We start from the raw sequence: 16,616 nt of genomic DNA, 5'->3' as shown, positions 1-16,616 counted from the left end.
GATGTAATCTTTGTAATGACCACTTACGCAATTAAGGACAGCATGTCTGTCTATCTTTTATTATTTTCAAATATTTACTTTCTTGCAACATTTTGTTTTCAGTTCTTGAACTTTAATTTTCTTTGCATTTAATGTCATTTACTTATCTTTCCAAAGTCAATAGAGGACCCTTTCACAATCTTTGTCGATTCAATTCGACCCATTCTCTTTTTGAAAGTTCTTTCGCTTTTTTCGAGGAAACAAAACCATTTTTCCAAATACTGAGGTAGACTGAACTTGAATGCGTTTCAATCTTACATTATTTACAGCAACCTTATCATGCTTTAATATATCGAATTGCTACACAATTTGAAATGGATCTTGTTAATGAGTATCCCAACACTTGTTAATCATACTGCTACGAAACCAGTTGTTATGTTGAATCGAGATCATGCCCCGCTCGGGATGATGAGATGTCCTTATCGATGGGAGACATGGAACGATCAGTTACAATGAGGTGTTTCACGGTACAACCCATCATAACGATCCTTAGAAAGGAAGACTGGCTTGGTTAATTGGCCCAGCAAGCGTTGCCCAGTCCCATGACCGAGGCTAATCGGCTCAGGTTGTGACAAATGGTATCAGAAGAAGGTTCCCAAATTGTATGTGGATATGCTGTCCGCTACCATGTTTCCATAGAGATGAAAACCCTTTGTTGGTCTTGAGTATGACTCATAGAAAAGACAAAAGATGTGTACTTGTTGGGCCAGCGTAGGCCATTCGCGTAAAGCTTAGGGAAAGGCAGTGATCTAGGGAGATGCTGTGATGGTTCGGAGAATTCAGGATGTGAAGAATAGCTCACAGTGAGGGCATTGTGAAAATCAAGTGGGAGAGAATGTCATTATCCGACATTTCCTCATTCCATGAAGGCATGGAAGTGAGCTCCGTAATAGCGAGAAAAACATGAGGGGTTCAATATAATTGATACAACTAGATGGTGAGAGTGGTATCGAGGAATTTGTGCTAGGAATCAAGTGATGAAAGTAATATCATGTGAAAAATGTCTATTAGTGGGGTGAGCTACCCAAGCACAAACTAGTTAGGAGATGATGCCACTCTATTGGTGATATGTATGACAGACCGAAGCAAGTTGTTATGTTGAATTAAGACGCATGCCTCAATTGGGATGGTGAGATGCCCAAATTGATGGGAGACATTGAACGATTTATCATAGTGAGACATTTCATGTTAGTAGCCCCAACATCGATCCTTAAAAAGGAAGTCTGGCTTGGTGAATGGACTTGCCAGGCACTGCACACTCCTTTAACCGAGGCCAATCGGCCCAAATCATGATAGCTTGTCGGACGCTCCTTATTCTTTTGATTTACAAAAAAAAAACAAAAAAGTAAAATATAGTTCGTTGTCGTTTTAGATCATCTCTCTGTAGTCATGGCCACGGGCCGGTTTCGGCCCGGAACCAGACCGGAACCGGCCCGGTCAAACCCGGGCCCGCAGTTGGAACCGGAACCGGCCCATGCCCTACGGGCCCGATTCCGGTTCCAGAAATTTTTGAACCGGCTCGGAACCACCGGTTCTGGGCTCGGTTCAAAAAAAAAAAAAGAAGAAGCTGCAGATCTGGCGAGGGTTCGACCTCGCCGGCGTCGGGCGAGCCCGGCCTCGCCGGTTGCGAGCGAGGTCGAGCCTCGCCGGCCTCGCCGCTGCCGGTGAGGTCGAGCCTCGCCGGCGTCGGGCGAGGCCGGCCTCGCCGGTGCCAGGCGAGGTCGGCCTCGCCCGACGCCGCGAGGTCGAGCCCTCGCCCGATCCGGGAGGCCGGCCTCGCCCGGCCCAAGCGAGGCGGCCTCTCCCGATGCCGGCGAGGGCGGCCTCGCCTCGAGGCCGGCGACCTCCGCCGGCCCGGCTATGGCCGGCGGAGGAAGAAAAGAAAAAAAAAAGAAAAGGAAAAGTAAAAGAAAAAAAACATAAAACAAAAATTATGAACCGACCCGGAACCGGAACCGGCCCGGAACCGTCTGGTTCATACTTGGCCACGAACCGGAACCGCCGGTTCCGAACCGCCGGTTCCGAACCGGAACCGGTCGGTTCCGAACCGTGGCCATGACTATCTCTCTGTGTCACGATCATGCACTCTAACTCTTGGGGCTCATGCAGAGAGAGAGAGAAGATTGAAAATTATTTGTCGAGAGTGCTCAGGGTTAACATATACTATTTTATTCTTTGCTTGATATGATACTTTTGGTGCATGTACTTAGACTTCTTCACTCGAAATATCCTAAACTTTGGTACCATTTAAATGTCGAGACATTTATTAATATGTAACTTTCCATAAAACTTTAAGTTTCGAAAAAATTTTAAATTTTCATGGGAAAACAAAGAGGAACTTGTTTCGCTGGTTTTTATTCCGTCGAAAATCTTTCACCGAACGCTGCGTTTCGAATTTTATTAGAGGAAACCAGGGACTTGAATCAAGCTTGGACAGAGAATGTCAGATGCGTTTATTAATCCCAATAGATCTTACACCTTGACTTGATATGATGCCAAACTCGACAATACATTCAAAGTACGCCAGAATTTAATCAATGACGTAACTTGAGAGAATATGGCTGGAATCTAATCAACAGCTATACTCTAAGCACAACGCCGAAATTTAATCAACAACGCTGAACTGGTGGCACAACATTGGAATTTAATCAACAATGCTGAACCTGATAAAGACCTTCGTCGGAATTGAATCTACGACAAAGAATCTGAAAGTTGCAACTAAAGCTACTCCAAATGCGCTAAGGATAAAGGCTAAATAAGAGATGTGTTGTGTTGTTTTCGAAGAAGTCCTTTCTACGTTGGAAATCCTTGAGTATTTATAGAGTAGCTTGATAACTGTTGACCGAACACTTCTCCTTGAAAATCGTTTTCCACTTCCTTACGTTTCACGCTTTAACCGTTTTCTAACTTGTCGACATTGCTTACGCTCCTTGAGCATCACGTAATATCTAATTTTCTTCCACGTGTCTCTTTATTTCTTGTCATTCTTCACGCCCACGATCATAACTTTACCTTTTTACACGTGTAAATGAATTTTTCGCCACGTATTACCATGATTCCGTGCAAAGCTTGTGATTTTGAATTTTGTCGACGTCACATGCAAAGCTCGTGATATTGAACTCGTCGATATCATGTGCAAGGCTCGTGATTTTAAACTTGTCGACACCTCTATGACGTGTCCTGTCAATAATTACCTTAGGTCTTCTTAATGCCTCTAGGCCTAACTTGCGGCCTTTTTCGGATTTTCGCCATGTGGGCCGTACTTTGTATTTTCTGTAACTTGTGAACGGCCCACTCCCACCAGAGGTAATTTTGGGAATTAACATATGCCCCCTTTTAAAAGGAATAAATTTGAATTTATTTCTTTTAAAGGTGTTGTCTGTGTACGAATCCATAGGCGATGATTATGCTTTTCTGTCCTTTGACGTCCTTTCGAGCAGTCTCTACGAATTCTTCATCCAATACCCCTTGGACACATCACCTCGTATCTTCCTCGAACAGTTGTGACTTTTCAAATCGTCTTCTTCATCCTTTATTCTTGTAAAAGCCTTGTTTCACCGTCGCGTCTTCTTCTCTAACCCTAAAAAATCCTTTCTTGAACCCTTTTGCGATCTTGATCCATCGTTTCTTATGGCGTCCAAAAGGTCTGAATATTCAGCCAGCGATTACATCGCAGCTTTTGATAAGTTTAGGGATGATCCGCGCTCTGGTAATTGCTTTTTTCATTTACTGAAAGCTGTCGAGGATGAATGCAACTATTTCTCTCTGGACCCCAGTTTCATGGACCATCTCAATATACCTGTGAATCTCCAATTCCATTTCCCGTATAAGCACAATGAGACTTTGGCACTGCAACATTCTTCTATTATGGATGTGTGGTCCACCGGGTCTTCTCGATTTTGAAGTTTCCCTTCTTACGAAGAGGATTTTCACAAATGGTTTATTCGATTGAAGGCTGACCAAGAAACTCGACTTTTATGGACAGCTGCCGGAATCGACATCGCTCTCGAGGTCAGTATGTCATCTTATGACCTGGAACGTGGGTTATTGGGCTCCGCCATCACTTTCTGGTCCTCTTCCAGCAACTATTTCTTTTTTCCTTGGGGACACATGTCCATCACTATGCTCGATGTGTTTGCCATAGCGGGTTTTGAATTGGTTGGTCATGTAGTCGAGGATTTGCCTGTGCTGTCCACTGCTTTTATCTCTGAAGATGCTCTGGCATACAACAATTTCTTGTCTCGATTTCACCGAGCTTCGGGTCCCGTTACCCAGGATGAGCGTCTCTTTTTCTTGCTCTTTTGGCTATCAAAATATGTGTTTTTTAGTCCTGCCCTTAAAGTTTGCAAAGACTATCTGCAAAATGCCGCAGCCTTAGCCACGGGACAACGCCTCGCATTGGCCCCTCTTGTTCTTGCAGTTTTATATAGAGGCTTTACTCACGCCTCTCGGGCAATGAAATTCGGGAATTCTGGAACCATCTCGGGTGCTTTTTGGATACTTCAAGCATGGATGGCTTTGTATTTCCCTTCCTTTTTCAGTACAGGTGCTCGTCACCTTCCCCATCTGTCTCTACAAGGGTATAGAAGACCTGTACCTCTACCTCTGGGCTGTCGATTTCTGAACTGTCCCCCTCGACATATTGCTTCTCAAGCGCCTCCTTTCATCTTCTATCTTCGAGCTTTTCTTGAAATGAATCATGACCAAGTCATTTTCTTTAAATATGGTCATGGAGAGTTCGATTATTTGTTTGATCCAGCTCGATTCAACCTCTATAGGCCTTTCTGGACTTGTGCTTTGTCTGTGGTAGATCTTCCCATATGGACTTCATTGAAGGGTCGATTTTATCCTGGGTTTAAGGTATATTCTCCACAATATTGTGCTAGACAATTTGGACTCTGGCAAGTAATTCCCATGCCAATTCCTTGTTCAATGGGCTTCTCGGAAGGAACCGAGAAGAAAAAATATTCTCTCAAAAATTGAAGCCCACTTCTCTGTTGTATTGAAATTGCTAACACAATGCGTACCCATTACAGTGCAGACCTCCCTAATGGTTTCAGAGCCCGTCCAGGACATCTTGCTGAATGGCAAACTTGGTGGTATTCCTTTGCCTTTGAAAGTACATACGAAGAGGCCCTCCGGTCCGCAATTGGTCGTGTGAAGCGGAGTGGTTCTAAGAGACCGATTACCCAAGGTATAGACACCACCATTCCGCGTTCCTATTCAGTTTCAATCTGGTGCATCTTCTAACTTTCCATTTCTTAACTCAGAAACAGAAGAAGACTCTGACGTAGAGGGTGTCGATGCTGCAGAAAATCCTACTGATGGTAAATCTCTGTCTTTCTTCCTCTATGCCAACTCACCTTATCCTCTCCTTTATATTAGTTTGTTACTTATAAGGTCTTTCTCCCCTTTGGATTGTCTCTGGGATAAACGAAGAGGAAACATTGGAAGAAATGGTATCATTACTGAAAAGGAAAAGGAAAAGACCTTCTCCACCCTCTCCAAGAAAGAAGCCCAACGCTTTATCTGTCGAACTATCTGCTGAGCCGGTTGTACGCAATGTGATTTCTTCAGAACCCGTTGTTTCCTTTGATAAAGGTCCAGGAGATAATAACTCTGTTCCCATAATTCAGAATCCTGCTCCGATATCTTCTGGTCTTCCTTCTGTCAAACGGGTCAACAACATCTCAATCTCATCGACTGACATTTCTAGCACAACACCGGCTGCAACCGTCTTGGTGTCTTCCGGCCTCTCTGTTGCCAATTCAACGGCACCCCGAGTACAGCTCTTCATTCAGCCTAGTTCAACCACTATTGTGACTCCTGGTAACCCTTTGTTTTGTCTGGTGTATTCTGTTTATCTTGTTTATTGGATTTATTTATTTTTCTTCTTCTTTCCAGTTATACCAGCAGTTGTTCCTACTTCTCCACTTGTCCGAACTGCTCCAATTCTTGACTCCACTGTAGGAACCACTATCACTCTTAATATGGTTAAACGTGAGACAACTATGTCTGAGATGGGTACGTGTCTTTCAAATATTGCGTTGTCTGTAACTTGGTGTTTGCTTTGACGTAGTCTACCTTATCTCCATTCCAAAATGCTAGCATCTGATGGAGAGTTGATGGTACGCATTGATTACCATGGATCCAGTCTCGGCCCAATAGCAAATTGTAAGATCCATCTGCATTAACCACACAGAAAGACGTCCTGAAAGTTTTGGTGCCAATGGTCAAGTCAGCAATGAAAATTCCTTTAACTTCGGAGACTTCTCCAGTAAAGTCGGACAATTGGATGTTCGACGGAATAATCTCCTCGTCACGCCTTCCCAGTTTCTTGTAGAAACGATATGGGATGAGATTTAGTGTAGATCCCCTGTCCACTAATACTCGAGACACCGGTCGGCCATTAACTTTTGCGTTTATATTCAGAGCCCTTAAATGGCTTGAACCCTTGGGTGGAGGTTTCTCGAATTCAACCACCTCCTCTATATCAAAGTGAAGTTCTGCTTTTTCTTTCTCTTCCATTGTAATTTCTTCCATATGACCTGGCTCCACCGTCATAACCCGAAGGTTCGATGGAAGACATACTCAAACCATGCAAGAACTTAATGACGAGATTGATCTTGACAATTGTTGTGGTTCACACCGTGCAGGCTCAATGTCTTGCTTTGGTGAAGATTGCTGAGGTCGACCAGATGTCGACACTTGAATTCCTGGTTTTCTTTTCCAGACTAAGTTTCTACGTTTAGGGTACTTTGGCTTGACCTTTTGTTCTGCGATTAAGGTTGGTCTAACCTGCTTGATGTGAACTGGACTTACTTGTTGTTGGAGCTAATACTCTTTTCTTTTCCTCAGCATTCTCCTTTTTTGAGTCCACGTCAGATTTGAACTGCGATTTTGAGTTCGGCGGGCCTCATACCATTGACCTACAAGTGGGTCTCTTGGCACTTTCAGAGTTTGTCGACGTGGTGGATGAGGGTCTGTGCAAAGATCCTCTTGATCAGGAAAGTTAGAACCCCATCCACTTGGCTCAATCTTCCCATTGTACGAAGGTGGTGGAGCATAACTAACATAATAATCATATTTACCACTAGGCTCTCCCAAAGCACCAATAGTCGGATCACCTTCTCCGTACCTTTGCTTGAATGACTTAATAGTCTTATTACGGCTTCGACAGCCTCTATGATGATTAACACCCCTAGGAGGAGTTTGTTCATTATATGAATCAGTGATGACCAAATCGCGGAATCCGTCGACAACTTCATTAGGCGGACGTCTTTGACTATTGGAGTGATGTTTGTCTTGTTCCAATAGTCGTCTACACTTTTCGCAAAAACGATACGGCTGATGCCCCCTGGTCTTTGTCCTTAATGACACCATCCCAGCCATTACAGGAAAAGGATCGACATCAACTTCCATCGGGGACTTACCTTTGTCCTCAGAGAATTTTATCTTCCCTTGCTTAATAGCTTCCTGGACGTTTCTTTTAAACACAAGACAGTCATTGGTGGCATGGCTCCATGAATGATACCATTTACAGTACTTCTTTCCCGCTAATTCTTCTTTGGTAGGTATAACCTGACCCTCCGTGAGTCTGATCTATCCGTCGGCTAATAATAAGTCAAATATTTCCTCTGTCTTATTGATATCGAAAGAATAAAAAATATGTTCCTTAGCCTTGGACATGAGGTTGGATTTTTCTTTAACTCTTGCTGGCTTTAGAGCCTTGCAAACGTATGGCTTATCAATCACCATTTTACCAAGAGCCACATCTGCTATATCTGCTGACTCAGTTTCATCCTCGCTCTCGTCAGCGTCAGCCCAACGAACTTCACCCCGTCGACCATACCTTTTGTCTTTTTCCTAAAGGAGACTTTCATGCTTAGTAGCTATGGTTGATAATTGGAACAGATCTGAATATGATTGTCCAACCATTCTTTCTTGGATTTCAAACTTCAGTCCATTAAAAGCGAGGTCCGCAAAAGTCTTTTCAGGTAAAGGGACTAAACACTTATTCCTTGCCCTTTTAAACTTGGAAACGAACTGATCGGGTCCACCCGCCTGGGTGGCGCTGCTGGAGCGCGCACTCTTCCTCTCGCAAAAGGTTGAGTGTTCGAATCCCGGGCGCCGCAGGGTGACTTAACCGGTGGCACGTGTGTGGTGGCTAGCACGTGTCGCCCCCAGGGTTTACTCCCCGGATGTCGGCCATGCGGGGGTTACCTGGGTTACCAAAAAAAAAAAACGAACTGATTGATAGATTCATTAGCTAACTGTCTCATGGTCGATAGATCTGCTACCGACAAATCCGGCACAGCTCTTTGAAATTGGCAATGAAATAACCTTTCCATTTGTTCCCATGATGTAACCGAATTTGCAGGTAAGACAGTATACCATGTAAATGCGGTTTTTGATAAGGATAAGGGAAATAACCTCAACTTCCAATAATCAGCATGAGCCTCATCACCACATTGAGCTAGAAAACGATTAACATGTTCGAAAGTGGACTGATCTTTCTCTCTAGTGAACAATGTAAATTCTGGCATTTTAAAACCCCTTGGATACAGTATAGTATCCATCCAATTAGGATATGATTTTCTATAAACGTTTGGGAGGTATCTCATATCATGGCCATATCCCCTCATTACAGGGTCCACTACTAACTGATTTTGCACTTGACCCACAACAGGCGCAAGAGCTACAACATAATTAGGTGGCAATGGCTGATTCAAATTTTGATGAGGCAATTGGTAGAATGGCTGCTGTGATAACTGTGGCTGTTGTTGAGGTGGTGGGTGCATTAGCCGTGGTACATTGTGAGCAATCATGTGTGGGTTGACTGGTGGGTTTAACTGTGCTGGCAATGGTTGCTGGATTACATTTGGACCCATAGGGGGTGGAAAATGTTGATTTACGTTAGGCACTGCAGGCTGGGGTGCCTGACGTTGTGGTTGAATGTTCATCTGTTGAATCTGTTCTTGCCCCCTAGGCAAGGGTGTTGCAAGATTCTGAACATCTAGGACTATAGGTGGAGGATTTACCTGGATCACAGGGGGGCCATGCACCTGAGTTACCCAATGTCCTCTTTGGAGGTTTTCATCGATCATCGACTGTCGAGCAATTCCTCCATTTGGGTCCACGCTAGCGTGAGGTAATCCCTCGCTGGGTGCTATTGGCAAAGTTTCTCCCCTTGGTAATATTCGAATGGGTGGGATCGGAGACGTACTTTGCATCATTGTTCCAAACTGTATTGCAGGACCCCCCGATACTGATGGAAATCCTGTTCTCAATTGGGTTGGTGCGATGGACCCTCCATGTTGACGTTGCATGCATTCATGATAAGTGTTAATAATCAAAGGCCTAACCACTTCAGTCATGCGCCTTACCACATAATCAGCGAACTCGTTCTGAGTTTCTTCGATAGTCCGCCTCATGGTAGAAAGTGCAACTGGTGTGAGCTCAGTTTGCCTTCTATCTTCAACACACAGCCTCGACATATCTGTGACCTCCTCTCGAGATTGGTTAGCAACCTCGGTATGAAGAAGTTGAGCGGATGATGTCTCAGCACGAGCATTATCTTCCGCCATCGATGCAGCTTGCTCGTCAGTAGTATTATCCGAGTTGGTTCTACTCCGGGTGCGTGGCATAGCACTCTCTCTACTTAACTCAATAGGGGTCCCACCAGGCGTGCCAAAAAGATGTTTCGCCGGTTTTTATTCCGTCGAAAATCTTTCACCGAACGCTGCGTTTCAGATTTTATTAGAGGAGACCAGGGTCTTGAGTCAAGCTTGGACAGAGAATGACAAATGCGTTTATTAATTCCAATAGATCTTACACCTTGACTTGATATGATGCCAAACTCGATAATACATGCAAAGTACGCCAGAATTTAATCAATGACGTAACTTGAGAGAATATGGCTGGAATCTAATCAACAGCTATACTCTAAGCACAACGCCGGAATTTAATCAACGACGCTGAATTGGTGGCACAACATTGGAATTTAATCAACAATGCTGAACCTGATAAAGACCTTCGTCGGAATTGAATCTACGACAAAGAATCTGAAAGTTGCAACTAAAGCTACTCCTAATGCGCTAAGGATAAAGGCTAAATAAGAGATGTGTTGTGTTGTTTTCGAAGAAGTCCTTTCTACGTTGGAAATCCTTGAGTATTTATAGAGCAGCTTGATAACTGTTGACCGAACACTTCTCCTTGAAAATCGTTTTCCACTTCCTTACGTTTCGGGCTTTAACCGTTTTCTGACTTGTCGACATTGCTTACGCTTCTTGAGCATCACGTAATAGCTAATTTTCTTCCACGTGTCTCTTTATTTCTTGTCATTCTTCACGCCCACGGTCATATCTTTACATTTTTACATGTGTAAATGAATTTTTCGCCACGTATTACCATGATTCCGTGCAAAGCTCGTGATTTTGAATTTTGTCGACGTCACATGCAAAGCTCGTGAGCTTGAACTCGTCGATGTCACGTGCAAGGTTCGTGATTTTAAACTTGTCGACACCTCTATGACGTGTCCTATCGATAATTACCTTAGGTCTTCTTAATGCCTCTGGGCCTGACTTGCGGCTTTTTTCGGATTTTCGCAATGTGGGCCATACTTTGTATTTTCTGTAACTTGTGAACGGCCCACTCCCACCAGGGGTAATTTTGAGTGTCAACAGAACTTTTTAATATACTTAATCGTAAATAAATAACCCCTAAGTATGTTATATGTCCACAAAAGTACATCTAGATTGTCAGGTTGAATACAGACGAAGAAGAAGAAAGAAGAAAAGAGGGAACAAGCGTGTACGGAGGAGACAGCTGGGCAAGAGAAGCACAGCACCCGAAGAGAAGAGTACATCTTCCCAGCTATCGTTTGGTCCCTTTGGCACTGGCACTAATGTAAGAAGCCTAACAATTTTTTAGGGCAATTTCCCAATAAACCTAGTTGTTGTGACGTAAAATATATAATTAATGTATTTTCCATCCGGTCTCTAGAATTTCGGAGTTGGCCTCGACTGGCAAACAACCAGCAAGTTGTGATTTTGAATCTGATCAAGTGTCTTTTCCGGCATCCTGCCGGCCAACTATCTTTTGATCTCCTTTATTGGACTACCGTGCCCCGAAATGTCACATTGCTAACATGTTGGTGTTGCGGTTTGATTTAGTTTGAGAAGTGTGCAATGGCTATGGCGGGTGGTAACTTCTCGACAATGTTGTTATTATACCAGGTGACTAATTTGTAGTTACAAGTAAAGTTCCTAATGTTTAGTAATTTATCCACACTGGATGTAACTTTCATATATTAGCTTCTAGTAACCTTGCAATTTGTTAAGAATCTTACTCAAAAGATTGCGCGGGAGATTGTGAGTTGGATTCCACTTGCTTGATCCAACAGTGCTCATTGCTTCCTTGGAAGTTGAATGATGGAGATGACCCACTTATGGATTTTTATAAAAGAGCCCTCGATAATGCAGGATTTGCCCAAAATTAAAGGGAAAAGACCACCTATATTTCAAGCGAATGAATGATGTATTTACCAATAAAGCTTCTAAATGATCATTGTTGTTCTTTTCTAGACGTAGATCTATCATCTAAGTGACCAAAACCAAATAAATATACGAGGACATTACACAAAACTCTCCTAAACTTCGGGGATGGTACACAGTTGCCCTTAAATTTTCAACTGTTACACATTACCCTCCCAAACTTTGATTTTATAACAGTTGTTAATTTTCCGTTATAGTTTCCATTAGCATGTGCAATGCACATGACTTTTAAGGGGTAAATCTGTATTTTACCTCATTTTTTTGAAGGAAAGCTCTCTTTTACCCTTGATTTCTTTAATGAAAAACCTTTGATTTCTTTAATAATAATAAAAAAGAGAGAACATAAAGTAAATGGATAAAAATAAATAAACTAAAATATTCATAACATGAAAATAAGATATTTTATAGACAAAAAACTCAATTAAGTAAAAAGGAGAAAGCTTCAATAACAATAAGTTCAAACAACAAAATTTGGATACTCATTATGCAATTTTAAATGGTTAATTAATGGAAAAATGAGAAGATAATTAAAGAAATCAACTTGATTTTCATTAATCATTTCCTTTTATGAGTCGAGAACAGCATTTCCTTTTATAAGTTTCTAAAATTTTGGTTATAAATCATTATTGACATTCATGAACCTTTTTTATGTACATAATTAGTAACAAATTTTAGTCATTTGGCATTTTTATTATTGATGCATTTTCGCTTTTTTTTTTAGTTTATGTTTATTCTTTTTGCTAAACATATCTTACTTAGTTTTATTAAAGCAGCTATATTTATCAAATTTTAACACTAAAATGATTATTGGTATATATTTTTTCTATTATTAGTATTTGTGTTAATACCACAAAAAACCTCAAGCCGGTACAACCATGATAAATTTGTCCTAAACTAATTTTTTGACCACACCAAAATCCCGAATTGATATACTTGTAACAAATTTACCCTCCGTTAGTTTCCATTAAATTTTACCGAAAAATTGCTAAGTTGGATGATAAGTGGCTATTGACGAATGTACAAATTTTGGGTTTTACTCTCCGTTTGTCGCAGTTGTTCTAGTTTATGATTTTTGTGATATTAATTCAATTTAACGGAAACTAACGGAAGATAAATTTGTCACAAATGCACCAGTTTGGGATTTTTGGTGGTCAAAAAATTAGTTTTGGATAAATTTATCACATGTATACTAGCTTAAGGTTTTTTGTGATAAAAAAATTAGTTTGGGGTAAATTTGTCACAGTTGTACCAGTTTGGGAATTTTTGTAGTATTAACCCTTAGTATTTTAGTCAATCTAGCTTTCTTCCATTTTCTCTATTAATTTTCATTTTTTACAAAATTGAGACGAAGAAAGAGATTTCCTAGAAAACAGTTGAGATAAAAGTACACGTTTTTAGCCCTAAAAAATCATGTGCATTGCACAAGTTAGGGAAAAAAAGTAACGGAGGGTTAAAGGCCGTAACAAAAATAAAGTTCAATATGGGCATCATATATCATTTAGAAGTTCGAGGCAAACGTGTATTATTCCCAAAGTTCATGTGTGTTTTTGTATAGTTTTTTGTGAATATATTTTTTTGTTTTTTAAGGTTTTCTACTTACATTTTATTGATTCGAGAAATTTAACATGGTAAGAGAGCTTCTTCCTCGATCGTCAGTATCCCATCACCCAAACGTAATGCAACTTTCGACCCAAAAAAAAAAAAAACGTAATGCAACTGGACTTGTAACTACGCAACCACCTCGCTTTCCCACTTCGGTCAATGCTATAACAGGTAAAATAACATTAGGCTCTTTACTTAAATTCTTTTGTTAAATTTTCTTCCTTTTCTTATATTTTACTTATTTTGCTTGGGTCAACTTTGGATCAACACTCTCAAAATAATGACATATTCTTCAGAGAAAATAAGAACATATTCAGATAGTGTGTTGACTCTTGATGTTCCAAGTCTGGAGCACGAGGAGGGATTTTGACTCATCTTCTCCTAAAACCCGTTTAAACGTTCAATTGGGCTGCCGATATGTCACTCACCAAATAAGATTAGTTTAAGATGTAAATATATCATCCTAAATTTAGAATATGTCGATCCTAAATTCGATACCCTCAAGCTTTCAAAAATGTTCGATTTTAGTCATTTTTCTTCTTTTATTTATATTAATAGGTCTCTAACCTTGTATAAGTCAGTGCAATTGTAGAAAGACCTTTAAACCATTATATTCTCTGATTATATAATTGAGAAAAGTGCACAAGTACACTCCCCAAACTATCTCTAGTGTCAGACCAAAAAAAAAAACTATCTCTAGTGATTGAGTTTGAGAGCAATTGATCAAGTTTGAAAAATAATATAGTTGTATAATTGCATATGTTCCATTTCATACTGAATGCATAGGATATCATTTAGAGATCTTCTCAGAGAAATTTTCTACCACATGGACCAAATCAAAACGTGCCTGATTAAATAGGTCAAAGGGGTAATGATGGGTACGGCTAATTGCTGAAAGGCTACCTTTTGTTGAATTCGTTGCTTAACTTTATTTTCTTTGTTGCGACCCACGAGACTATACTTTTCATTCAGTTTTTATTGACTTAATCATTGTCAAATGATTTGTCTGCGACCGACACAAGTATGAGTAGTAGGGCACAGTACTTGGCAGCCTCTAACTTATGAACTTTTTCTTTGTGTGTTCCTACTTCTTTTTTTAGTCATACAACAGACAGAATCATTTGCTATGCAAATTGGGATTGAGATCATCTAAATTTAGAAGACAATTGTATGTGCATGTACAATTATCGTTAAGGTGTTGACCCATTACTTACTATGTACGTTGGACGGTGTAGATCTATTTTTCTTTTTCTTTCTTTTTTCACTCTCCCCTCCTTTTCGCCTTTTTCCCTCTTCCTTTGCTTTGCTTCTCTACCCGAGCACGACCACCCATGACACTTGCAGCAATAACAGTAGTAGTTCATACTATCGTCGTCTCTGCTCAAGCCGCGATCCATGTTCCCGAGCCCTCTCTTTCTTTCTCTCTCTCTCTATCGGGATCAAGGCTTGCAACATTAGATCTAATGTGGTGAGAGCAAATTCTACGTTGTTGGAATCGATTGACCCTAGATTTAGGGTCGAGTAAGGTTGGGTCGCCATTCGAGGTGGTTGCAAGGTGGTGACCCCTGCAGTCTTCTATGTCTGCATTGAGAGAGAGAGAATGACAAGATGGTAATTCAACGACAACTAATGAGGAAGTACCTTATCTATGTAGTAAGAGTACCATCTACGAAGAACTCCACTGATTTCATGGACTAGGTAAGAAACCAATCAAAATGTGAAAGTCGTACAAAATATGTGATTGTTTTCATTTAGTAGTATGGCCATCGAACCAATACCGAGTATATAATCCACAAACAAAGAGTCTGATTTGGTATAATGGTGATGTGTTGTAATTGTAGCTATGTCGCATCGTTGTTGTTCTGAGTATTGTAATTTGTATATTTAGTAGTACATGTTTTAAAGTTGTTATATCTCAAAACTGGCTGAGGCATCTTTCCAAAAGTTTTTTTTTTGGTCGCAAATCTTTCCAAAAGTTATTTAGTAGTACATGTTTTAAAGTTGTTATACCTTAAAATTGGCTGAGGCAGATTTTCAAAAGTTATTTAAGATTAATGCAAAAGTGAGAAATTTGTCAAACACTAAAGGCTGCGTTTGGTCGTCCGGATTTCTAAACAGGATAGGATAAGAAATCCTAGGATTTCTTTATATCCTATCTACTGTTTGGTGGACTACGGATTTAAAGTCGGATAGGATAAATTTTTTTTTTTTTTTTGCTATTCACGGGTCCGGAGGAGTCGGTGAAGGAAAAAAAGCCGAGAAATTTTTTTGGTGAAAGCGCACAAGGTGTGGGGATGAGATGACGGCGAGTGGAGCATAGGGTTTCTGGAAAAATAGACATTAGAAATCCTATCCAGGTCTATCCCACCCCCCCTCGGATTTTTTTATCCGAGCTATATCCGGTCTATATCCGACCTTATCCTATCCTGGACCACCACCAAACACAGGATAGGATAAAACATATCCTATCCTGACTTTTATCCGGTCGACTAAACGCAGCCTAAGATGTAAATTTCTTTTCCCGGCTGTAATTGCTATGAGAAAGCTGTACAAAAATACTCAAAAGGTGCGCCCCACATCCCTCCCCTCCCCCCTCTCTTAGCTCTCCTGTTGTTAGTTCAATGTCGAGCATATTTAGGGTAAATCAGTCCCCTTGTAAGCCCATACAACAAATCATTAGATTGTTTCACCACATTCATACTCTCCCTCTCCCTCTCTTTCTCTCACACAAAAGTTGTTAGTTCAAGCATATTCAAGTTCGATCAGACCCACAGCAAGCCCGAACAACAAATTATCATTAGATTGTTTCACCACATTCGTACGTGTACATTATAAAAAAAACTTGTCACAATGTGTAATTGAGTTCTAAAATTAGATGGAATTAACAGAGCGACTATATTGCCCCTAATTTGATAAGTTTTAAGATTGATTGCATTATTAAAAAGATTTTGAACTCGATTGCACTTTCGCAATAATTTTTTAGAATTCTTGGTGCCCTTATCCCTTTTAAATTTTAGAGGCGGGCAATATGGATCTATTTGACGGAATGTTTGTATAGTTCGTCCACATCGGGGTACTCGTCGAACATGGTAGAGTACTCTACATGTACCCTTGCTGTACCCCTGTATTTCTTGGAGAGACATGCTCAAAAACCAGAAATGAACGACTCGAGTTGACTCTTAACAGTGAAAACACATTAACTCGCCGTCTCGGACCAACCCAATCTATTGAAAAAAAAGTCTATTTGGCCATTTTCCACTACCACCTTGCACTAGAAACCTTAAAAAAGAAGAAAACAATCCACGAAGTTACTCCTATAAAAAGCCCATCAGACATTCATCAAATGCACCAACCAGTTCCCCAACATCTGAAGATTTATACTTATCCAGTTCCTTAATTATCCTCCAAATCAGGAAACTA

Source organism: Syzygium oleosum, unplaced genomic scaffold, assembly GCF_021117445.2.
Source record: "Syzygium oleosum isolate NSW1041296 unplaced genomic scaffold, Sole_v2.1 Sole_v2.34, whole genome shotgun sequence".
Taxonomy (NCBI): Eukaryota; Viridiplantae; Streptophyta; class Magnoliopsida; order Myrtales; family Myrtaceae; genus Syzygium; species Syzygium oleosum.
Note: the sequence above shows the minus strand (reverse complement) of the source record.